Source organism: Anomaloglossus baeobatrachus, chromosome 4 (assembly GCF_048569485.1).
Source record: "Anomaloglossus baeobatrachus isolate aAnoBae1 chromosome 4, aAnoBae1.hap1, whole genome shotgun sequence".
Classification (NCBI taxonomy): domain Eukaryota; kingdom Metazoa; phylum Chordata; class Amphibia; order Anura; family Aromobatidae; genus Anomaloglossus; species Anomaloglossus baeobatrachus.
Genome location: NC_134356.1, coordinates 612161131 through 612187345, shown reverse-complemented (window position 1 = coordinate 612187345; position 26215 = coordinate 612161131). Strand labels below are relative to the sequence as shown.

The 26215-nt window shown below is 44.9% G+C and overlaps 1 long non-coding RNA gene across 2 annotated transcripts in view; it reads left to right on the top strand.

The window, feature by feature from the left end:
* The window catches only part of LOC142301893 (uncharacterized), a 139137-nt gene that overhangs the window by 2556 nt on the left and 110366 nt on the right, over nt 1-26215 (top strand). The window contains exon 3 of one of the 2 annotated variants that reach the window (XR_012752908.1): nt 183-599. The exons of the other annotated variant lie outside the window; for it this stretch is intronic. This is a non-coding gene — a long non-coding RNA (uncharacterized LOC142301893). Of the gene's footprint in view, nt 1-182; nt 600-26215 lie in introns of those variants that run through there. 2 annotated transcript variants of the gene reach the window in all.

Genomic DNA, 26215 nt, shown 5'->3' with positions numbered 1-26215 from the left:
CTGTGTTCTCCGTGAGAAAGCCGCTGAGATGTCGGTTGGCGCCTTAGCTCCGATCTTAAGTCCAAAACTGGACATGCGCAATCAACATCAGTTTTTCTGCGCCCCCTCACATATTAGGTTAATATGTATGGGGGTCTTTAGGCAGCATTATATGACACTGTTATCTTTTTGTTTTTGCCCAGGAGCCACCACCAAACATAATCCATCCTTGAATGCCTCATCTGTAACTGCAATCTCTTGAGGCTCCTGGAATCGCTCTTTGAGCATCATAGGGTTTTGCAATCTTCCTCTGTATTTCTTCGGCACAGCTGTTTGCTGCCTTGGCTTTAGATATAGTGAGCGGAGAGAAGAAGGGACTGAATTATATCGATATGACAGAGTTTGACGAGATGGGAATAAGCAGCTGGAGCTTTTCTCAGTCTAGACTGTTGGAAATCAGCATCACTGTCATCACTTGCTTTTGTGCGTAGATTCTGGCAGTGCTGGGAATAAACAGCGTGCACATTATACTGCTCTGTAGCCTTCAGTTTTTCCTTATGCCTGCATTATTATTTTTACACTGCATTAAACCTACAGCTTTTCATATTTATGACTGTAATACCGAGGCACGTTTCTTTTCTCCGTCATCTCTAGGGCAGTTGTCTAGTGTTGTTTTAGTTTACACACCATAAGCATTGGATTGAAAATGTAAAATAAATAAAGCAGTTTCAGGATTAAAAAAAACTAATATGAAACTCCTAAAAAGTCCCATAACATAAAACAATATAAACTTATTTGGGAATAGCTGTAGTACCCGGCGTTGCCCAGGATAGTAACAAAGTGTCACTCTCACTCTCCCTCTCTCTCTTTCTGTCTCCCTCTCTGTCTGTCTGTCTCCCTGCCTCTCTGTCTGTCTGTCTCTCTGTGTGTTTGTGTGCATGTGTGTCTCTGTGTGTGTGTGTGTCTCTCTGTCTCTGTGTGTCTGTCTCTGTCTGTCTCTGTTTGTCTGTCTCTGTGTACCTGTCCCTGTGTGTCTCTGTCTCTATGTGTCTCTATCTTTGTGTGTGTGTGTGTCTCTGTGTGTCTGTCACGCTCCCCGGGTTCCGGCATCGCCTGTCACTCACCGCTCCGGTCTCCGATCCTTCTGCCTGCGGCGGTCCCTCTCACTCCCCCTCCTGTGCGTCCTCCATACCTTTGTCCGCCGGTCCCGGCGTCTCCCTGCGACCCAGGACTCTCTGCCTGGCTCCCCTGCATCTCCTTCAGCTTCCTCCTTGCTTCCTGCACTGGTCCCTGGCACTCTGGCCTCGCGCATGCGCATTAGGGCGCGGGCGCGCTCACTCACCTCTTCTTAAAAGGCCAGCGTCCCAGGAACAGGAAATGGCTGATACAAGTACAGGGTATATAAGATTTCCCTTTCCATGTTGGCGGTGCCTGTTCAACGTGTTTCCATAGCTAGGTGTTCAGGTCCCTCTGTGCCTTGTCTCCAGAATAACACTGGCTCTTCTGCAGAGCCCGTCTGCCATCCTGACCTGGTCCAGGTTGCTGATTCCCCAAGAAGTGTCCTGGTGACTGTCTGCTGTGGATCCCGCCATCATCTGTCAGCCTGATCCCGTCACCGGTCCCCGATTCCACCTGGTAACTTCAGCCTGCACATCTCGTTGGATCCGAACCCCGTCTACTGTTCCTACTCGGCACCTGAACCTGGTTCCAGACATCCGTCCTGCCTACGGTTCCCTTAGGACTAAATTCATAGAAAAAACTCACCAAAAATAAAGCCAAACCATAAACTGGTCAGATAGTAGCAAAAGCACATGCAAGATGCATACAGTCCCCCCATGATAAAGGTTGAAAGATCACAGGTGCAGAATGCCTTTAAAACAACCACCCCCAGCCTATTATAACAGGAGGGGGAGGCTGCTGGCAAAAAACTGCACACAAATAAGATCTAATATAGGGCGTCAGTCACACAGATACGTGCAATGCAATGCAGAGTGTCCAGGCAAAGCCTATTGATCACGCCCTTCTATTAGATCAGGCGGGCTGCCCAGCACCTAGGTGCACTGGCACAGTGGACAGACATCCCAGGAGACCGGCTGCATCCTGCAAAACTGTGCGATAATAAATTATAAAATTGATAATAAATGTGAGGTATTGGTCATATTTTGGCAATAATATATAAGCTCGTAACCCATACGTCAAGGGTCCCCACGCTTACGAGTCCCTAACCACATCAGAAAAAGCTCATCATAGGACATTTAGTATAAATTCCGTTTGGACTAATAGACATTTTCTGTGCAGACCTCTGAAGGACTCAGACTCCGAACCCCTAGTGTTCCGGCTACCTTGCATCTAGGCCCTCTGGTGGGGTGATCGGACAGTCCCTGTATAGGGGTTAGCTCCGGGTTGCCTCTCTGGGGGAGTCCGGTGCACGGTCCCGTGAATCCACCTCCAGGACGTTACAGTGTCTCTGTCTCTGGGTGTCTCTGTATTAGTCTCTGTGTGTCTCTGTATCTGTGTGTCTCTGTATGTGTGTCTCTGTCTTTGTATCAGTCTCTGTATTAGTCTCTGTCTCTATATCAGTCTCTGTCTACACTGTGTGTAGAATTATTAGGCAAATGAGTATTTTGATCACATGATACTTTTTATACATGTTGTCCTACTCCAAGCTGTATAGGCTTGAGAGCCAACTACTAATTAAGTAAATCAGCTGATGTGCCTCTCTGTAATGAGGAGGGGTGTGGTATAATGACATCAACACCCTATATAAGGTGTGCTTAATTATTAGGCAACTTGGTTTCCTTTGGCAAAATGGGTCAGAAGAGAGATTTGACGGGCTATGAAAAGTCCAAAATTGTGAGGTGTCTTGCAGAGGTATGCAGCAGTCTTGAAATTGCCAAACTTTTGAAGCGTGATCACCAAACAATCAAGCGTTTCATGGCAAATAGCCAACAGGGTAGCAAGAAGCGTGTTGGGCAAAAAAGGAGCAAAATAACTTACCATGAATTGAGGGAAATCAAGCGTGAAGCTGCCAAGATGCCATTTTCCACCAGTTTGGCCATATTTCAGAGCTGCAACGTTACTGGAGTATCAAAAAGCACAAGGTGTGCCATACTCAGAGACATGGCCAAGGTAAGGAAGGCTGACAAATGACCACCTTTGAACAAGAAATGTGGCGCCCTGGACAAGCAAGGTCGTCACAGGTACTGCAACAACTCACCCCACACCCCGAGATAGGCACATCAGTCACACACAAATCCTTGTTGCCTCCCTCCAGGGGCTGATGTCCACACCAGGTGGGGTGGAGCCAGGCGGTTAGCCCCACCCACTGAGGAATTCACAGTCCTGGAGGCAGGAAAGGAAGCGGAGAACAGTTAGGGAGAGTGAAGGAGTAGGAGTGAAGTGGCAAGTGAGGAGCAGACTGACCGTGTCCGGGTACGTGGCCCGGGCACCGGGAGCAAGGTTGGCAGACGGTGGTGGCCGTCTGCAGGAGAGGCCGATCGACGCGGAACCGTAGGACCGGGGTCGGGCGGTGGCCCGCCGGTACCGAATCGGGGAGCGAAGAGAAGCCAGCACAAACCGGCAGGGCCTGCGGACCCCGACCAGGCTTGGAGTCGCCGTTAAACAGGTCAAATCCGTTAGCGACCGGAACCTCCGGGGTTTCCTAGCAGCAAAGACCCGACTGAAGGCAACCGTCCAAACCGAGAAAGGGAAATACAATTACCGCCACAGTTAGAATTCCCAGGGCCAGAGCCTGCAGGCAATAGGGGCTCCTCCGGCCCATATCCAAGCTGAGGGAGCGGGTTACTGGTGGGAAGCCATCGGGACCAAGATACACAACAGGTGCAGGGAAAGGCAGCCACCACCAACCTACCGGGAGTAACCACAGCAGCCGGCTGCGGGACCCGTCCATCCAGCCGTTTGTTTTACCAGAGACTCTGTATCCATCATTGGCTGAGTGAGTACCACCGTGCCGTCCGGCACCGCGCTGCCCCCGCGACCCTGCACCTCACCAACCCGGCCTCCCCCGTCACCTCACCGGGCTCCGGGACCACCAATCCCCTTACCAACGGAGGGGAAAGAAACATCTCGGCTGCTCCCTGTAATCGCTCCCAGGATCCCCAGCCAGAGCAGCGGTGGTGCCCCAACCTCACCACAAACCGTGGGTGGCGTCACGGACCAACTCCCCAAACCCCAAAAATCACCCCTTTCACTCACGGGCAAGGAGCACCGCTCGAGTCCCCGGATCCGGCCCACTGCTCGAGCCACCGAGCAGCCAGCAGCAGGCAGCAGCAGCGCCGGACCCGAGCGTTAGCGAGAGCGCAGCGGCGGTGGCCTCCTCCCCGCCCGCGACAGAAACATAAGATAAAACGTCAAGACTGGGCCAAGAAATATCTGAAGACTGATTTTTCAAAGGTTTTATGGACTGATGAAATGAGAGTGACTCTTGATGGGCCAGATGGATGGGCCAGAGGCTGGATCAGTAAAGAGCAGAGCGCTCCGCTCCAACTCAGATGCCAGCAAAGTGGAGGTGGGGTACTGGTATGGGCTGGTATCATCAAAGATGAACTTGTGGGACCTTTTCGGGTTGAGGATGGAGTGAAGTGCAACTCCCAGACCTACTGCCAATTTCTGGAAGACAACTTCTTCAAGCAGAGGTACAGGAAGAAGTCGGTATCGTTCAAGAAAAACATGATTTTCATGCAGGACAATGCTCTATCACAGGGGTGGGGAACCTCCGGCCCGCGGGCCGTATACGGCCCGTCACGACTTTTTATGCGGCCCCCAGGCACATTCCCAGGGACCGCTGTACTCTGGCAGCAGCCGCGCTTTTCCCGCCTGCCGGCCCTTTAAAACTTACTGCCTGATGCCTTGAGGGTAGATGCTAGAATGTACTGGCTCTATCCAGATCCTGACTTCCAGGACCTGACTGCAGCCCATACATTCTAGGCTTAACCCCGGCCTGTGCTAGTGTGCTCTCTGCTCTGGTGGGCGGGGTAAGCAGCACGCTGCGATATGTCACAGAAGAGCTGCAGCAGATTTACCAGCCTCCCGGACCTGCTGTCTGCGTGACTCCTCCTCCCCCTCACTGTGAGTACGCAACCCATCGCTACCCCCCCCGCTAAGTGTACTCTCTCGTGCTGTGTGTGTACCCCCCAGTGCTGTGTACCCCCCAGTGCTGTGTACCCCCTCGTGCTGTGTACCCCTAATGCTGTGTGTATCCCCTAATGCTGTGTACCCCCCAGTGCTGTGTACCCCCCAGTGCGGTATGTACCCCCTAATGCAGTGTGTACCCCCTAATGCAGTGTGTACCCCCTAATGCAGTGTGTACCCCCTACTGCAGTGTGTACCCCCTACTGCAGTGTGTACCCCCTAATGTTGAGTACACCCCTAGTACAGTGTGTACCCCTTAGTACTGTGTGTGCTCCCCTAGTAATGTCTGTACCCCTTGGGTGATGTCTATGCCCCCCCAGTGCTGTCCGCACCACCTAATGCTGTCCATGCTGCCACCAGTGCTGTCCATGCCACGGTCAGTGCTGTCTGTGCCCCCTTATGCTGTCCGTGCTCCCCAGTGCTGTGTGCCACCCCTCAGTACTATGTACCCCCCAGTGGTCTGAACTTGCTACTGCTGTCTGTACCCTCCCACTGCTTTCTATGCCTCCCAGTCTGTGCCCTCCTGTTGATGTCTATGCTCCCCCAGACTTCTCTGTGTCTCCCTAGTGATGCCACCTAGTGCTGTCTGTGCTGCCACCTAGTGCTGTCTGTGCTGCCACCTAGTGCTGTCAGTGCTGCCACCTAGTGCAGTCCGTGCTGCCACCTAGTGCAGTCCGTGCTGCCACCTAGTGCAGTCCGTGCTGCCACCTAGTGCAGTCCGTGCTGCCACCTAGTGCAGTCCGTGCTGCCACCTAGTGTAGTCCGTGCTGCCACCTAGTGTAGTCCGTGCTGCCACCTAGTGCAGTCCGTGCTGCCACCTAGTGCAGTCCGTGCTGCCACCTAGTGCAGTCCGTGCTGCCACCTAGTGCAGTCCGTGCTGCCACCTAGTGCAGTCCATGCTGCCACCTAGTGTATTCCGTGCTGTCACCTAGTGCAGTCCGTGCTGCCACCTAGTGCAGTCCGTGCTGCCACCTAGTGCAGTCCGTGCTGCCACCTAGTGCAGTCCGTGCAGCCACCTAGTGCAGTCCGTGCAGCCACCTAGTGCTGTCTGTGCCACAGCCAAGGCTGTCCATGCCCCCCTACTGATGTATATGCCCCAGCCCCCTCCTGTGATGCATATGCCCCAGCCCCTTCTGTGATGTGTACTCCCAGTGTCTCCTGTAATTTATGCACCCCAGACCCTCCTGTGATGTATATGCCCCAGCCCCTCCTGTGATCTATATGCCCCCAGCATCTCCAGACCGAGACAAACCTGGAAAAGCAGCTGTGAGAAACAAGATGATCAATATCACCGAACACACAGTCACACCAAACAGAAGCAGCTCCTGCCTCCACAGTAAGGGTGAGTTAATTAATCGTTTGACCAAATTTTTCAAGTTGATAATGTTGTGCGGCCCCCAAAGGTTAGTAGGAAATTCCAAATGGCCCCCGGCAGTAAAAAGGTTCCCCACCCCTGCTCTATCACATGCATCCAACTACTCACAGCGTGGCTGGCCAGTAAAGGTCTAAAAGATGAAAAAATAATGACATGGCCCCCTTGTTCACCTGATCTGAACCCCATAGAGAACCTATGGTCCCTCATAAAATGTAAGATCTACAGGGAGGGAAAACAGTACACCTCTCGGAACAGTGTCAGGGAGGCTGTGGTGGCTGCTGCATGCAATGCTGATCGTAAACAGATCAAGCAACTGACAGAATCTATGGATGGTAGGCTGTTGAGTGTCATCATAAAGAAAGGTGGCTATATTGGTCACCAATTTTTTGGGGTTTTGTTTTTGCATGTCAGAAATGTTTATTTCTAAATTTTGTGCAGTTATATTGGTTTACCTGGTGAAAATAAACAAGTGAGATGGGAATATATTTGGTTTTTATTAGGTTGCCTAATAATTCTGCACAGTAATAGTTACCTGCACAAACAGATATCCTCCAAAGATAGCCAAATCTATAAAAAATAACCACTACAACTTCCAAAAATATTAAGCTTTGATACGGTATTTATGAGTCTTTTGGGTTGATTGAGAACATAGTTGTTGATCAATAATAAAAAATCCTCTAAAATACAACTTGCCTAATAATTCTGCACACGGTGTATGTATGTGTCTGTGTGTGTCTCTGTATCAGTCTCTATGTCTCTGTCTCTGTTTATCTCTCTGTCTCTGTGTGTGTCTCTGTCTCTCTGTATTTCTGTGTCTCTGCCTCTTGTCTGTCTCTACCGATATATTACCTCACACATAAGCTTCTTATACTAAGAATATCCTTTGATGCCTATAGCAACCAATCACAGCTCCTGCTAATGACCTGTAGCTCCCAGCTTCATTGATTTTAATGTAAGCAGGCTTTTTAGCGAATAACTGTAAAGCGCGGGGTTAAATTTTCCCCTCAAAACATAGTCTGTGATGTTCCTTGACTCAAATGAGGTGTCTGTGCAAAATTTTGTGATTGTAAATGCAATGGTGCGGATTCCTTTCACGGACATACATAAATACACACACACACACACACACACACACACACACACGACCTTGTTTTTTGATGATTTGTACTTTTCAATGACTCTATCCATTTTAACACACAGTGAACTGGAGAAAAGTGTAGTGAAATTGCAAAAACACCCCAATCCCTACATATTTTTGGGATTTTGCTTTTACGGTGTTCATTGTGCAGTAAAGATCCCCTCACCTGTCATCAAGTGAGGCCGCACTGGGCCCACGCCATTAATGGGAGGCCGACATGATAAGTTTAAGGCGGGAATTACTTAAAATGAGGGATTTGTGGTTAGGAAGGGGTTGAAGTTATAGGGAGGGGATCTATGGGTTTGAATAGGCATTTGGGGTATAGTTTAGAGGAGGGGTGGAGTTAATGAGGGGGTTATAAGGCAATGTCCGTTAGGAAAGGCAGTTATTTTAGGCCCGGTGAGGGAACAATCGCGAACAATCTCCCACCCACCCTCCCTTCCTATTTTTCAGTTTTTTCAGGGGTTTGTTTTGCTTAATATATATAAAAAAAGAGATGTTAAGAAGTTGGTGGTGTTGTATTCTTCTATCATAGCAGTGGGGGAAGGAGGGTCCTCGAAGTTATAATTTTTGTGGCTAATGACGAATCGTGGGGGGAACCCACAAGGTTCTGGACCCTTAAGCGGATATTTTATATACTGCTGGGTGGAGGTATTCCAGTGGTAGGCCCGGATGGGCCGTGGGATGGGGACATGTGGTAAAGTGAAACCAGGTTGCTTAACTGGTGCCTTTTGAGCTGATGCTTGAACATCTAGAGGTAAAGGGTCAACCTGGCTACTTTTTTGTGTGGACTATCTGTTGGCAGGTTAGGGGCTTCGAGGGCCACTCTCCAGTTTCTGTAGTTCATATGTTTATATTTACGTTATTTGTTATAATAAAAGGCTGCTATGGCCATTTAAATCCATGTCGGTGTGCAGTCTGGTCATTTCTCAGGGGAACAAGGGGTTAGGTAAGGTTTTTCGGCCGTAATGACTCGACAATACACATTGTCATGATTCTCCAGGTCAGTGTGATTACGCCGATACCAAACATGTTTTATTTTAATATTTTACAGAAGAAGAAAATTTTAAAGTTTGTAAAAAAAAAATAAAAATTTGGTTTGTGTGGCCAGGTTCCGATACTTGTAACATTTTTATTTTTCGATTGGTATACATGTGTAAGGGCTTATCTTTTTGTGGGTCGAGAAGATGTTTTTATTGATACTTTTTTCAGATAGATAAGTAGATAGATAAGTTTTGATTGCTTCTTATATCATCCATTTCTGGTTTGTGGCAACAAAAAGCCCCTGTAAATTTGGTGCTTTTTTTTTTTTAATGATGTTTAACAATTGTATTGATTAATTTTATATTTTGATCGCTCAGACTTTTATGGATGCAGGGATATCAAATATTTTCTTTTTTCTTTTTTTAATACTTTTATTTTTAATGGGGGAAAGTGTGGGTTAATTGAATATTTATGTTTGTTTTTTTTCACTTTTTCCTGTATTTGTTTGTCCCCTCATGGTACTTAAACCTATGATCGCACAATCACCTATACTGATACTATAGTATTGCTGTATATAGTAAAATTTACAGTCCTCTTTGAGGCCTCTGCCACACTTATGTGACGAAACGTAACGTTTTTGTCACGTTTGTTCCCCGTGTGCCGTGTTTATGGCACGTACGTGTTCTCCGTGTGTTATACGTAATAACACACGGAGAACAGAAAGCTCCTCCTTACTTGTTTCTTCTGGTGCTGTCTGCGGTGCTGAATCCCAGTGTCCGGCACAGGCCATGTCCTGCTGATGCTGCTTCCGGCCCCCAGTGAAGAAGATGCGTTGCTCAAATTCACTGAGTGTCGGATGCAGTTGACAGCCGCGGCAAATACTGCAGGGCTCGTGCAGGTGAGTATGTTTTTTTTATTTTTAACCTGACACGTGTGTTTCTCCGGCCGTGTGACACCTGTCCTGCCGGAGAAAAACTGACATGTCAGCGTATGGAACTCACGGACACACGTAAGTACGGAACGGGCACACGTTCCTTTCCTAAATACTTACGTGTGTCCTGACCATTAGGATTAACTAGGTCCCCGTGTGTACGTGTTTCCGGTACGTGTAAAAAATGGCAAACACGTACCGGCAGCACGGATGTGTGATGGAGGCCTAACACAGAGTCACAGGGTGTGTTTCAACAGAGAACTGTGATGGCAGACAAAGGAGTCTTCCAAAGACCCCTGGCTGCTGGAGCAACCCATCGGCGCCGGGAGCGCTTGGAAAGGCGTGCTGCCATACGGTAAAAACCAATATCACAGATTAACAGTGAAGCAGGTTAACATCCATGGGTGGCGCTCCACTCCACCCGCAGCTGTTACAGGTAGATCCTGGCTGTGCGTCACAGCCATTATCTGCTGGGTATGGGATGAGCTCAGTCTCTGAGTCTGCTTAATATTTGAGCTTTAGATGCTTGACAAATGTTGGGTTGAGGTTCAAGAGTTGAGCTTGCATTTTCAGATTGACTGAATGTGATGCATGTTAATTTCATTTGGGAGAGGAGAACTATACTGAACAAAAATATAAACACAATACTTTTGTTTTGCTCCCATTTTTCATGTTATGAACTCTAAGATCTAAAGGCTGCTTTACACACAACGATATCGCTAGCGATCCCGTTAGCGATGTGACACGCCCAGATCGTTGTTACGATTTGCCGAGATCGCTCATAGGTCGTTTTGTAGTGGTCACGTGTACGCATCTCACAAACGACGCTACATCGTTCAGCGATATATTGTTTGACCAAGGTGGTCGTGTGGAAGTTGTTCGTCGTTGGCAGGGTGTCAAACGTAGCAATATGTCTGCTGCTTTCTAAACAATGAACAATATTTTTTGTAAAAATTTTGAAACTGAACGACGTGTCAACGATCAATGATTTTCACCCTATCTGCGATTGTTCGGAGTCGCACGTAGGGGTCACACGCAACGACGTCACTAACGATGACGGAAGTGCGTCACGAAAACCGTGACACTGACGACATATCGTCAGATAAATCGTAGCGTGTAAAGCGGCCTTTAGTCTTTTTCTATAGACACAAAAGGCCTTTTTGTCTCAAATATTGTTCACAAATTTGTCTAAATCTGTGTTAGTGAGTGCTTCTCCTTTGCCGAAATAATCCATCCACCTCACAGTTGCGGCATATCAAGATGCTGATTAGACAGTATGATTATTGCACAGGTGTGCCTTGGGCTGGCCACAATAAAAGGACACTCTAAAATGTGGAGTTTTATCACTCAGCACAATGTCAAAGATGTCGCATGTTTTGAGGGAGCGTGCAATTGGCGTGCTGACTGCTGGAATGTCCACCAGAGCTGTTGACCATCAGTGAAATGTTAATTTCTCTACCATAAGCCATCTGCAAAGGCATTTGAAAGAAATTGGAAGGACATCCAACCGACTTGACAACCAAGAACGATGTGTAACCATACAAGCCCAGGACCTCCACATCCAGCATCTTCACTACCAAGATCATCTGAGACTGGCCACCCGGAAAGCTGCTGCAACAATGGGTGGATAACCAAATAATTTCTGCACAAACTGTCAGAAACCATCTCCACAAACTGTCAGAAACCATCTCAGGGAAGCTCCTCTGCTGCTCGTCGTCCTCATTGGGATCTCCACCTGACTACAGTTCATCGTCATAACCGAGTGGAAAGGTGCTCACATTCTATGGCGTGTGGCATGTTGTAGAGATGTTCTCTTCACAGATGAAGCCCGGTTCTCAGTATGTAGGGCAGATGGCAGACTGGCAAATGGTGGTCACAGCAGATACTGACCAGTTTTCTGATCTCCTCAGGATCTCCCCAATACGGTAAAATTGCACATTTTAGAGCGGCCTTTTATTGTGGCCAGCTCAAGGCATGCCGACTTCAGAAGAATGAAGACCAAGATGGCCGAAAGAGGAGGCACTGCACCCGGAGAACAGCACCACCCCACCCATCTGACCAGTTTGCACCAGAGCGACCTTCTAGGTGAGTATTATAAAGTGTTTTTTATGTTCTACACAGTGGCCTGGGCTCTTATATACAGCATGTTAGAATGCTGTATATAAGAGCCCACTGGTGGTGGGCGCAGCTTATAGGGCCCAAATCTGGTGACAGGTTCCCTTTAAGGAAGATGGAATCCATCCATGCTCACAGATTACTGTTGGACAATTGTAAGAGATGATTTGATCTAGTAGAAGAGACGAGCAAGAAAAAGTTATCACTGAACGAGGACGGAATTTTGTAGTGAAATTTCTGTACCTGTCTATAATTCACAATAGTGTTTAGACAGGTTTTAGTTATTTAAATAGTTGCTAAGTTTTCTCTAAATATCAGAAATTTGGAATAACAAAATATTTTGCATCTTTATATTTGCAAAACTAATAATGTTTCAAAGTACTGAAACTTTTATGCAGTAACTATATATAGCAGTTATATTGTAGAAACAAGAGACAACTTAAAATTTTCATTGTCAGATTTGAATTCAGGAAGTCAAAATCATTACATTTCATAACGGAAACTGACAACTTTTGAGACTATGTAGAACAGTGATACCAATGGCGTCCAATGTCGGAGCCTCTATGCTCATAAATTCATTACACATAGCAGTATGTGACCGTCTCTGAGTCCTAAGGTTATAACCTCCACTTTTAAGAAGCAGTTACACAACACGTAATGTACTTTTGTCTGCCACATTCATTTTCTGCTGTCATACTTATCTTACGTGTATCTTTGCAGTCTTTGCAGTCAATAATGTAAATGCAGCTTCCTGTGGCTCTCCAAGTCTAGGCTGACATTTTAATCAATGTTTGGAAGTCCTATCCAAAGTGCCCTGCTGTGTAATGGATTACATTGTCATTTATAGCATTACTGACTCATTGTAAGATAAACCTTCTGAAAAGCAAATATCCAACATGTCAGATCTGTGAACGGAATATCTTCCCATGTACTGCGGCATCTTAAGTGTTACTCCCCCCTCCTTTACATCTAGATGATCTCTAATGCTAATTATCCTCCAAATGAAGTGGAAATTTACAGAACTCATCTCTTCTCAGAAGGTTGGACTTCAATAGCGTGTAACTGTCATACAGCATTATAGCGAAAATCATTAGCTAAACGCTGGAGAGTATTTACTACTGTTCGGCTGCAGGCTTCATTAAGAAGAATCGAGGATGTCGTGAAGAAATGAAATTCAGAATATAAATAACCACTTCATTATTTCCTCATCCATGAAGAGCTGTTCCAGAAGACCCTATATATTGCAGGAGCCAACATAGCATTATTTACTGACCACTTACAACAGTATTACTATACTTTTATACATTTTGGAGATAATTTTTTTTGTGTTGTCCCACAATTCTATGCACAGAAGCTAGGTGTCTTGCCTCAGGATTCATTCCAGTGACCCTGTGATGTGTGATTGGCTTCCTTCTGCATTGAGACACAGCAGGCTCAATCTCAGTCCCAGTGCTGATTACCTTTTACCCTTGTTTCATTATTTTCGGTCAGCAGGTGTTTCCATTTATCATGTAAGCTGTCCAATCACATTGCGAGTGTGGCTATTTATGCCTTCCCCTTCCTGGTCTTTTCTGCTGGCTATATTCCAATGTAGATACTGCTTGAAGTTCCATTCATACTGCCTAGGATTTATGCCAATAAGAAAGAGACCAGCTAATTTTATTTTCTGTGCTGTCTTATCCTATTCCTTTCTCCTGCCCAAGGTTAGGTTATAGAAGTCTTTCCTTTCTTACAGTGGTACTTTACTTTCTCCACTCTGCAGTCATGTTTTATGTTGTCTCATCTAGGATCTATACTATCTCTGCACGCCTACCTTCTTCAGGTTTATAGTGCTTTGCACCTCTCTCCAGTTCCTAAGGAAGTACGAGAAACACTCGACGGCCTTTCAGGCAACCAGGTCTTAGCTGTCATCTCCTAGGAGATTTGCCGTGACGTTGGCAGGGGTGGCTCAAAGAATTGATCAATTATTTGCTAAAAATCTCATTTATATTACAGTACAGTTGGAATAAATCTGTGAATTTGCACTTTTTATATGATGCATGCCATTTACAGATCGTGCTGGCTCCCCTCTCTCTCTGTTTGGTTGTAGTTATGCTACAAATGTCTGGTGGCTGGTCACCACCATGCTATGCAAGCCTGATCTTGGTTTGCAATATATTCCTCCTGTTGGTAGCTGTACACATTCAGTTGCCTCACCCTTTCCACAGGCATTGCTAATTAAGCACCATACTTGGATCTGGTCCGCCTTTATCAATGGTTCCTGTCTGGCACTGGGAGGGTCAGTTCTGATATAGTCCTGGTATGTGTAGAGCTTGCTCCACATGCTGGGACCTGGGCTGGCCTCTATCCACAATTGCCTCTTTTGCAACATAGAAGCGGTTATATATACAGGTTACAGGTATGTGTGCTCCATTATGGTTCTGCTTTTAACTTTATCTAGGAGGCCGCATGGCACATGAAATACAGAATATAGAGTAGGACCCCCCTATTGAGATTTGCCGTGACGTTGGCAGGGGTGGCTCAAAGAATTGATCAATTATTTGCTAAAAATCTCATTTATATTACAGTACAGTTGGAATAAATCTGTGAATTTGCACTTTTTATATGATGCATGCCATTTTCAGATCGTGCTGGCTCCCCTCCATCTCCTAGTTTGCAGTCATGGTTGTTCCAGCCTCCGCATGTGATATCAGGAACTGTGCAGCTATGAACCTTAATCTGTACAGGAAGCGGTTGGGCCGGGAACAGACGTTTTGAGATCTACCCTGTTTTCCCGTGTGAATCATCACGAGTGTATAATGGTAAGGTGCACCTACAATAAGATTTAAAGAGGACCTGTCACAAGGTGAAAAGTGGCTATTTTTTCCCTTATTTTAGTCCGACTACTCTTCTAAGTATATTATTTTTTGTTTTTAAAAAATCCGCCATATGGTTCCAGAGATATGAGTCTTTTAGTTCACTGCTAAATTTTATGGTGTTTACCAAGGGGCAGTGCTTACTGGATTCTCAGGGGGCGTGTCTTTAGGCTGATCTGCATTATTACCTTGTGAGCCACGCCTCCTTTGTAAAGACCATTTAAGGTGGCAGTACATAAAAGGTCCATATCTCCGGAATCATATGGCAGTTTTAAAAAAATTAAATAAAAATATTCAGAGTAGCAGCAGGAATAAAATGATAAAAACTCACCACTCTAGAGTCTTTAAAGTAAACTAATTAGGACAATTTAACAAAAAAACCAAATAATTATTTTGTAGTAATCAGATGTACTAGCATTGAGAAATGAAGAAACTTAGCCTGGCAGTGCATTGTGGGTTTGTCAATATAAAAGTGCATCGAAATAACCTTAATGTTTTTCCCTGCTAGTTTGCAAGTAGCTTTGACGATGTCTCCTCGCTAGAACATGAGATTACTACAAGAATTATTTTTATTGTTGTTCTGGGACCTATACAGCTATAACACTTGTTTCAGTCATAAACTCGTTCCAATGGGTTCATTTTAAAGGTCCTTGGAGGGATGAGGCCTAGCGCAGCTTGGTCGTCTGGAGCTATTTGAGCTTTATGGTGAGCACTGACGGACACAGACAGAAGAGGCCCCTGTGCAAGAACATTATATGGGCTCTTTTCAGTCCAATAAGTCATCATAATGCATAATTCTACCTGCTTTAGAGGTAGAAATGGGTCTTCTTACCTCTTGGGTCCCTGTGTGGTTGCACAGGCTCCATCAATGATATGTCCGCCCTTGATAGTGAGAACCTTTGAAGAGATTTCCTCTCTGAAGGCTGCAGAACATAAGCACGTTGTGGATATACCGTGTTTTACCAAAAATAAGACACAGTCTTATACTTTTTTGCCCTGAAAAAAGTGCTAGGGCTTTTATTCAGGTAAGTCATATTTTGGAGGAAACACGGTTGTAAGTTAACCCCCCCAAAAAGCAGACCCCCCTTCCCAGGAGAATCATAACTATCAGACCCTGGACATTTGCGTGGCTCCCAGGTCCTCCTGCGATTTTCAGCAGGCGTTCCCAGCAGGTATGCTCCACAGAGGTCCTGTCCTGCTTCTGGCTGACACACTCACATACATCAGATTGTACACACTCACAGACACACACACATATTGATACACACACACATCAGGTTGCACACATAATCACACATCAGATCAGACACTCATTCATCACATCCGGAGATACAGTTTGCTTTCGGTCAGCAGTGGAAAATGGGATGCAGTGCAGTGGACCGCAAGGACCTGCGGTGGAGCACATGGAGGACTTGACGGTGGAACGAATTGATGCGTTCCACCGCAGGTCTTCTATGCGTTTCACTGCACTGCATCCCAGGTTCCCTTGCCACCAGAAGCAATTGGTATCATCGGAAGTGGTGAGTGTTTGTGTGTGATCTGATGTTTGATTGTGTGTGTGATCTGATGTGTGTGGGTGTGTGTTCCACCTCAGGTCCTTGATGCGTTCCACTGCAGGTCTTCCCGTTCGGCATCTGGTGAGAATGATTACGGGGTCATCTGTCTTCTTTTTCCTTTCTTTTCGGGGTTTCTGCTTTCTTTAATGAAGTGTCCTGCAGTATTCTTTAACTTTTTTAGCTGCATGGACACTATTGAACCGGGACTAGGGCTTATTTTTTGGGGTAGGGCTTATATTTAAGCATTACACAGAAAATGTTGAAAATTCCTGCTAGGGCTTATACTTGAGGGCGGTCTTAATTTTTGGAAAAACACAGTAGTAATCCAGGTATCCTCGAAAGGAGATGGGGGATACAAGAAAGAAATCCTCTAGTACCGGATGGTTAGGGCTGTGGTGGTGTTAAACTTTACCAGAAGCGGTTCTTATTTATATTTTTTTTTTTTGAGAAAGTGGGAAGCTTTTATTTAATTTGTGTATTTGCTACACATTTTATTCCACTTTGATGTCTGCAGATTTTGAAGCAGATAAAGCGTGTGGGCTTATGCTAATGAAAATGTATGTCATGCAAAAATATGATGCATGACATTACCGAGAGGTACATTTTCATTACTAGCGGAACATAACAATTTTGTATGTGACATGTAATCATAGCCTCAATACACAAATTGGCGGAACTTGGCTATTTCATATCATGAATTTTCCCCATTTCAGACATTAAAAGTCTTTAAGGAACTAGAACAATTACCTCTTTGGTAGCTTCTGGAACACGGAGTGCGGAAGGAAGTGTTTATTTCCTGACCCATTGGACATCCCCTGCTAAATTTAGGAAGTCTAGGCTCATTAACACGGCGTAAATTCTGGGTCTAACAATGGGCATATTACTTAACATCCTTAATCGCGGGTAGTGAACGGCCTACCAGTAAATTTCTGTTGTGACACTGGTAACACAGCTGAGAAAATGTGCAGCTAAATCTGATATACAGTGAGCTTTATTTATGTGATTAACATTGGTACAAATAAAAATAACTAAAAAATTATATATATACATATATATATATATCTATCTATATATATCTATCATATACTGTGTATATGTACAGTATGCGTATATATATATATATATATATATATATATATATAAAATATATACTGTATATATATATATTTTTATATTTATTTACAGTATGTATAAACTGTGTGCACAATTATTAATTACTAGGCAAATGAGTATTTTGACCATGTCATCATTTTTATTCAGATTTTCCAACTCAAAGCTGAATAAACTTGGATGCATATTGGATGAAGTAGATCAGGTGATACATAGTGATGAGAGAGCATGCTCGGCCGAGAATCGCGGGTGCTCGGATATTACGTCTGTAAAAAAATGACCACAACGCACAGGCTTGCACCACTGCATGACGTGTGCAGGCTCACAAGGGAGAGACCTTTGAAGTTCCTGAATGGCTATCCCGGGGGATAAAATAATGTTATCGGACGTAGTGCGACCAAAAAAAACCCCTCGCCCTCTCTCCCACTGTAAATGCTCTGTTTATCGCTGGCTGTATGTGAGTGGAGACCCGAACAGGCCAGTCATTGACTTTTCATAATGCTCGTTACTTGCGTTGAGCTCGTCTGAGCATCTGATCAGCTCGAATCGACGAGTAACGAGCATTCAAGCATTTTAGTGCCCGCCCATCTCTAGTGATATGTATTTGTGTAATGATGGAGGCCTAAGAATATTAACACCCTTTAACAAAGTGTACAGAATTATTAAGCAGCTCCTCAGGCAAAATGTGACAAAAAGAGATATAGCTGACACTGAAAAGTAAAAAATTGTTAAAGGGAATCTGTCACCAGCTTTTTGCCACCTAATCTGAGAGCAGCATAATGTAGAGACAGAGACCCTGATTCCAGCGATGTGTCATTTACTGTGCTGCTCAGTGTAGTTTTGATAAAATCCTTGTATAATCAGCAGTTGATTATCATAAGAGGACTACTTCGGCAGCTGCCAGGTAGTCAAACATATTCATCAGCTTTGTTTAACCCCACCCCCACCACTGTTTACAGTGTACTCAGAACCCTGCCAATCAGTGTTGTGGGAGAGGTTATAGAGCTCCACATTCAAATAACTGCTAGATCTACAGCAGCGAAAACAGTAATTTTATCAAAATGACAGAAACAGCTCAGTAGGTGACACATCACTGGAATCAGGGTCTCTGTCTGTACATTTTGCTGCTCTCAGATGGGATGGCAAAAATCAGGTGACAAATTGCCTTTAAAAGTCCTACAGAGATGCAGTACTCATGAAATTGTTAGTGTATTGAAGTGTGACCACAGAATCATCAAAAGTTTTGTTGAGATAGTCAACAGGTCACAAAAAATGTGTTGAGAAAAAGAGCCATGCATTTACTGTCAAATATTTTTGAAGGATCAATTGTGAAGCGACCAGGAGCCCATTATCCTCCAGTGCTGTCATAATCCAGAACTGTGACCTACCTGGAGAGCCCATAAGTATGAGGTGCTCAGTGCTCAGTGACACAGCCGTGGTGAGGAAAGCCGAAACCCTACAGCCACTAAATAAGACACAGAAGGTGAGACGTCAAGACTGGGTCAAGAAATTTCTGAAGACAGATTTTTCAAAGGTTTTATTGCCCGATGAAATGAGCGTGACCTTTCACAATGCAGATGGATGGGCCGAGGTTGGATCAGTAATGTCACAGACCTCCACTTTATGCCAGAAAGGTGGAGGTGGGGTACTGCTATGGGCTGGTGTAATTGAAGATAAGCTAGTGTTTCCCTGAAAATAAGCCATAACAGGATTATCATAGCAGGACATCCACAGACAGCTGTTTCAGGGTATTTGCCCCTCATCAGTGTGGAGTAGGAAACTTGTTCTAGAATCACTGCGTTGAGAAACACGTGATGGTGCTCCACGGTGCTGGATGTTGATCTCCCTAAGGTCAACCATCTTTACCTATGTAGCCTTTTACTAGGCATTGCTCCCACTAGCCAGTTTCCTACTCCACACTGATGAGGGGCAAATACCCCGAAACAGCTGTCTGTGGATGGATACCATGTTTTGGCATAGGCGGTTTCCTTGACTGGAGACTTCCCTTCCCGTGGTTGTTCCTTCCCGGTGAAAGACCTGGCTAGTTTCCTGGCAGCATTGAGAAACATGTGATGGTGTCTCTGCGGCTTCCTTGGTTTTCATATTTCCCAGGGGGCATTGTTCTAGTGTCACTGCATTGAGAAACACGTGATGGTGTCTCCGTGGTGTGGATGTTGATTTCCCTAAGGTCAACCATTCTTACCTTAGTGATTCAGTCAGACTGCCGTATTACTGCCCAAAGTGGCCTTTAGCTTTCCTCACCACTGTGTGACAGCTGCATGGAATTACACGCTGACAAGCTCGGGTCAGAATTGCTGCTGGCCAGTCGGAGCATTTTGATTTGATCCTCGAACAGTAGTATGACTGAATTACTGATGCTGGCACAGAAGGATGTGTGGGATTATGGGCGGAGGAAGGGGTAAATATTCATTTCTAATAACCTGCGTTCCAATCACTGATGCCAGCACAGTGGGGTGGGAGGGATTAAGGGCAGGGGAAGGGGGTGAATACTCATTCTATTAACACAGTCCAAGCACTGACACTGGCACAGAGGGGTGGGTAGATTAGGAGTTGGGAAAGGGGGTGAATATTCATTTGCATTAAAGGCGATCCAATCACTGACGCCAATACAAAATATAAGACAACATGCCTTGGAAAGAAGACATAGTGCATCTTTTGGAGCCAAATATAATACAAGATCCTGTCTTACTTTCATGGATAAAATGGTAGTTGGACCTTTTCGGATTAAAGATGGATTCCAAACTCCCAAACCTACTGCCAGTATTTAGAAGACAATTTCTTCAGCAGTGATACAGGAAAAAGTGCATTTTTCAAGAAAATCCTGATTTTTTTTTTGCAGAACAATGCTCCATCGTAGCATTGAAGTCTCCACTGCTTGGATGCCAGTAAATTCCTTAAATAGGAAAGACTAAAGATCCGGCGTCTTCCTCACCTGACCTAAACCCTATTGAGAACTTGTGGGCTCTTGTTAAACTGTAGATTTACTGTAAAGGAAAAGAGTCACCTGTCTGAGCAGTGTCTGGAGGATAGGGTTGGTGCTGCCCAAAAAGTTGATCATCAGCAGATTAAGGAACAGACAGACTTCATGGATAGAAGACTTAAGACAGTTATCGAAAAGAAGAGCGGCTATATTGGTCACTGATATTTTGCTTGAAATGCCAGAAATGTATTTTCATACATATTGGGTTGTTTGGTTATTATTCTAACTTTAACAGATGAAAAAAGCAATTATTAATTATTAATTCTGCACAGAATAATAAAGTCTCTTATGAAAGAAAACCTCAATTTTACTTTCCTAAATATTCATTCTATTAACCTTTTGGATTGACCAACAGCTCTGTATCTGTTCAATAATAAAATGAATCATCGAAAATATAAATTAATTTTTAATTGTGCACACAGTATATATACACTGTACACGATACTGTCCAATACTATTAGGCAGACGTGGAAAAAATGCTGCAAAGTAAGAATGTTTTTAGAAATAGAAGTGTTAATAGTTTTCTTTTATCAGTTAACAAAATGCAAAGTGATTGAACAAAGGAGAAATCTAAATCAGATCAATATTTGGTGTGAGCAGCCATTTCTTTTAAAACAGCATCCATTCCTCTAGGTACACTTGGTTTTGGAAGGAACTCGGCAGGAAGGTTGTTCCAAACATCTTGGAGACCTAACCACAGATCTTCTGTGTATGAGGCTTGAGCATATTTCTGTCTTTTCATGTAGTTTCATGTAAATGATGTGAGATCAGGGCTCTGTGCGGCCAAATCATCACTTCCAGGACTTCTTGTTCTTATTTTACATTGAAGATATTTCTTCATGACATTGGCTGAATAGTTGGGGTGTTGTCCTGTTGCAAAATAAACTTGGAGCCAATCAGATATATATTTATATCTCTTAATAGGAGTCAATTGTCCATTGGGATGCAGATAAATAACACTACCATACACTGCTCATATAGTACCACCATACAATGTGCAGTTATAACTTACAGATCATAAATAATATCGTCACACAGAACCCAAATAATACAATGCACTAATCGTACCACCATTAGATGTTCAGTATAAGCAACCACAAAAGTGTTGTCACAGTCATGCTCTAAAGAATTGACATTGTTCCAGAAAATTAAATATCTCTTCTTGAAAATTATTGCAATTACACATTTTGTTATACACATATTTATTTCCTTTGTGTGTATTGGAACAACACAAAAAGAAAGAAAAAAAAATGAACATTAGACAAAATTTGACACAAAACTCCAAAAATGGGTCAAACTAAATTGTTGGCGCCCTCAACTTAATATTTGGTTGAACATCCTTTGGAATAAACAACTGCAATCAATTGCTTTATATAACAATCAAACAGCTTCTTACACCTCTCTCCTGGAATTTTGGACTCTTCTTTTGCAAACTGCTGCAAGTCTCTCATGTTGGAAGGCGCCTTCTCCCTACAGCAATATTACGATCTCTCCATAAGAGTTCCATGGGATTTAGATCCGGACTCTTTGCTACCACTTCAGAACTTTACAGCGCTTTTGTTTTCATCCATTTCTGGGGGCTTCTTGAAGTATGTTTGGGGTCAAGTATGTTTGCCCTGCTGGAAGACCCATGACCTAGGATGCAAACCCAGCTTTTGGACACTATTGAAACCCAAAATTCTTTGGAAATCTTCAGATTTCATTATGCCTTGCGCGCAGTCAAGTCACCCAGAGCCAGAGGCAGCAAAAAAGCCCTAAATCATCATTGAGCCTCCAGCATATTTGACTGTAGGTACTTCTTTTCTTTGTAAGCCTCCTTCCATTTTCGTTAAACAGTAGAATGATATACTGTACTGATATACTGTACTTTACCAAAAAGCTGTACCTTGGTCTCATCTGTTCATAGGATGCTTTCCTAAAAGGATTTTGGATTACTCACGAACATTTTAGAGAACTGCACTCAAGCTTTTTTATGTCTCTGTGTCAGCAGCGGGGTCCTAAGGGATCTTTTGCCATAGCATTTTATAATATTAAAATGTCCACAGATAGTTGACACTGATGCACCATGAACCTTAAGGACAGCGTGAATTTTTTGGGAACTTGACTGGGTCTACTTATCCCCCACCCGGACTATCCTGCATTGCAAACTTTCATTAATTTTTCTCTGCCGTCCATGTTCAAGGACTTTAGCTTAGTGCCATGGGTTGTAAACCTCTTGATTATGTTGCACACCATGGACAATGAAACATCAAGATCTCTGGTGATGGACTTGTAACCTTAAAATTGTTGATATTTGTCAACAATTTTGGTTCTCAAGTCCTCAGACAGTTTTCTTTTCCTTCTGTTCAACATGCTTAGTGTGACACAAACAGACACACAATGCACAGATTGAGTCACTTCTCCCCATTTTATTTGGTTTCAGGTGTGATCTTCATATTGCCCCTCACAACTGTTACTAGCCACAGGTGAGTTTGAAGCAGCATCACATGCTTCAAGCAAAGTTGTTTATCCACAATTTTGGAAAGGAGCTAACAATTTTGTCCAGACCATTTTGGGGATTTGGTTAAATTATAACCATTTTTCCTTTTTTTCTGTTTTTTTTTGTGTTATTCCAAGACATACAAATTAAATAAATGTGTATAACAAAACATGTGTAATTGCAATAACTTTCTGTGAAAAATATTTAATTTTCTGAAACAATTTCAGGGGTGCCAACACTCTTGAGCATGACTGTAATTAGATACATTCAATAAAGTATACATAGGGATCTAATAAAATGGACACTAAAGGATATATCAAATTAAAGGGAACCTGTCATCAGAAATTTCGCTATAAAGCTAAAAGTTCCCCCCTCTGCAGCTCCTGGGCTGCATTCTAGGAAGCTTCCTATAGATTTTGTGTCACCTTTTATCCCAAAATAAACACTTTATAAACTGGTACCTTTTCGTATGTAAATTTCTTAATTTTCCATGTGGGCGGGCTGTCTGATGTACGTTGCTGTTCCTCCATCATATTGACGCCTCCCCCGAACGCTGAATTTGAAAGTTCAGGACACCGCCCCTGGGTGCCCGTGGTCCAGCGCATGCGCTGTTCCACTGTAGCGGTGCCGTGCACTGTGTGCACGTGCGACCGCTGTGACGCTTTGCGCGGGCACGAGGTTATGGGCGGCGCTGTTAGTGTCATCAGTAAGTGCCGCCCATAACCTCGTGACCTCGTGCTGAGCATGATGGGAAGGAAGGGACGTCCGGGCATCATTCCTCCAGCGCTTGCGCATAACGCTGGAGGAATAGGTGAAAGTGCGGTCACGAGGTTATGGGCGGCGCTGTTAGTGTCATCAGTAAGTGCCGCCCATAACCTCGTGACCTCGTGCTGAGCATGATGGGAAGGAGGGGACGTCCGGGCATCATTCCTCCAGCGCTTGCGCATAACGCTGGAGGAATAGGTGAAAGTGCGGTCACGAGGTTATGGGCGGCACTTACTGATGACACTAACAGCGCCGCCCATAACCTCGTGCCCGCGCAAAGCGTCACAGCGGTCGCACGTGCACACAGTGCACGGCACCGCTACAGTGGAACAGCGCATGCGCTGGACCACGGGCACCCAGGGGCGGTGTCCTGAACTTTCAAATTCAGCGTTCGGGGGCGGCGTCAATATGATGGAGGAACAGCAACGTACATCAGGCAGCCCGCCCACATGGAAAATTAAGAAATTTACATACGAAAAGGTACCAGTTTATAAAGTGTTTATTTTGGGATAAAAGGTGACACAAAATCTATAGGAAGCTTCCTAGAATGCAGCCCAGGAGCTGCAGAGGGGGGAACTTTTAGCTTTATAGCGAAATTTCTGATGACAGGTTCCCTTTAAGTAGCTGGTTCGGCTGATATCTCCTTTGATTCCCCCATACACAGCCCTGCGATGGCTTCTCTTCTAGAATACATAAGGGTCAGCAGTTGAAATCATATATAGTGGATCCTTAACTCCCCGACAATCATCTCTCGGGGTTCCCTGAACCTGTCAATATTGTTGGGTTTATCTGTTTAATGTATATGGGACCTTATGACAGCTTCTCACAGCACAGATCAGAATATTTAAGTAGAGTTGTATGAATCCAGATCTTTCTATTTACATTTTTTTTAATGACAGCTATTAAATAAGTTTGACAGGTTTATAAAGCAGATGCACTGTTTTTATATATATATATATATATATATATATATATATATATATATATATATATATATATATATATATTAATTATACATAGGCAGCTAAACACTGACACTAACCAGCCCGGAACAGAAAGTGAAGAAAATAAGAGACCATAGAAATAACATATTAATAATTATTGTTCATAACTAATAATAAAAATAATTTGTAATTATAATAGTATTACGTTATAATAATTGAATACTTTACTAATCCCCATTGGTTTTACCTTTGTAACTCTACTGATTGAAGATTCTTTGCTATGAACTGTATAAGCTTACAGTGCCATACATCGCCAATTAATTAGCATTGTGTCCATGGATGTATACATTTTTTACTATATGCCTCATTATAGGTAAGAGCGATAAACTACAATTGTGGCCAAAAGTTTTGAGACTGACACAAGTTTTGAGATTGACACAACTTTTGTTTTTTACAAAGTTTGCTGCTTCAGTGTTATTAGATCTTGTCATAAGCAAGCATCATAGAACATGACTGCCCGCTGTGAGCTCCACGCAGCGACTAAAGCGAGCCGCACAATCAGCGGTGATGTCACTCAGATTAGCCATGGCCACAGCTGGAGTCCTCCACCTGTGATCGCAAAACACCTGAGTAACGTCACCGCTGATTGCGTGGCTCACTTCAGTCGCTGCGTGGAGCTCACAGCGGGCAGTCATGTTCTATGGCGCTCGTTATGAGCTTCAGATGTAGAGTTTTTGCCGCAAGTGCAGTTTTTGGCGGCGAAAGACATGCATCTTTGTTGTCACCACAAAAATGCAGCATGCGCACATAGCCTTAAGAGGGCTTTACACGCTAAGATATCGTTAATGTTTTATCGTCGGGGTCACGTCCTTAGTGATGGACATCCGGCGTCATTAACGATATCACAGCGTGTGACACTTATGTGCGACCTAAAATGATCGCAAAAGCGGCCCAAATCGTTTGCCGCGGAGAGGTCGTCCTAAAATAAAAAATCGTTTACCTCTCATTATGTCACGCTCCCCGGCTCCCCTGCCATGCTCCCCGGCTCCCCTGCCATGCTCCCCGGCTCCCCTGCCTTGCTTACCGGCTCCCCTGCCATGCTTCCCCGCTCTCAGGTCGCGCTCCGCCGCTCCCGTGCCAGGCTTCCCGGTCCCTCGCTCCACATCCTTCGTGCCCCATCGCCTGCGGTCCCCAGGCAGCCCGGTCCCCACTCCCGGCGCCCATCGGCAGCACTGAGCCAGCCCAGCACTCCTGCCTCCTGTGCACCGCTCCCTGCTCTGGCTTCTGGCACACGGGCCTCGCGCATGCGCATTAGGGCGCGCGTGCGGTCATTGACCCTCTCTTAAAGGGCCAGTGTCCTCCAACAGGATATTGAAGAATCAGGTACAGGGTATATAGGGGGATCCTTTCCAAGTGGGCGGGGCCTGTTCTTCGTGTTTGCTAAGCTAGGAGTCAGGTCTCCCTGTGTCTTGTGCCATACTTACCTATCTCTCTTGTAGAGTCGCTCCTGTCACGCCAACCGGTCCTGACGATTCCCGAACCCCGAACGGTGACTGTCTGCAACCCCGTCAGTCCCTACCATCTCCGTTCCCCGGATCCGTGTGGTGACCCTCCTCCTCGCTCCGCTGGTTCTGGACTCTGCCTAACATCATCTCGGCCTCCAAACCTGAGCTCTGTCACCCGGACTACCTTCAGAGACTCCGTAGTCCCAGGGACTTCTTCACTCCACTCCTCTGAACGGACTGTCCTTCTACCCGTAGTGCTCCGGCTACCGGGCACCTTGCCCTCGGTGAGGTGTTCAGCCCAGTGGATCCACCTTCTGGGCCTACCCG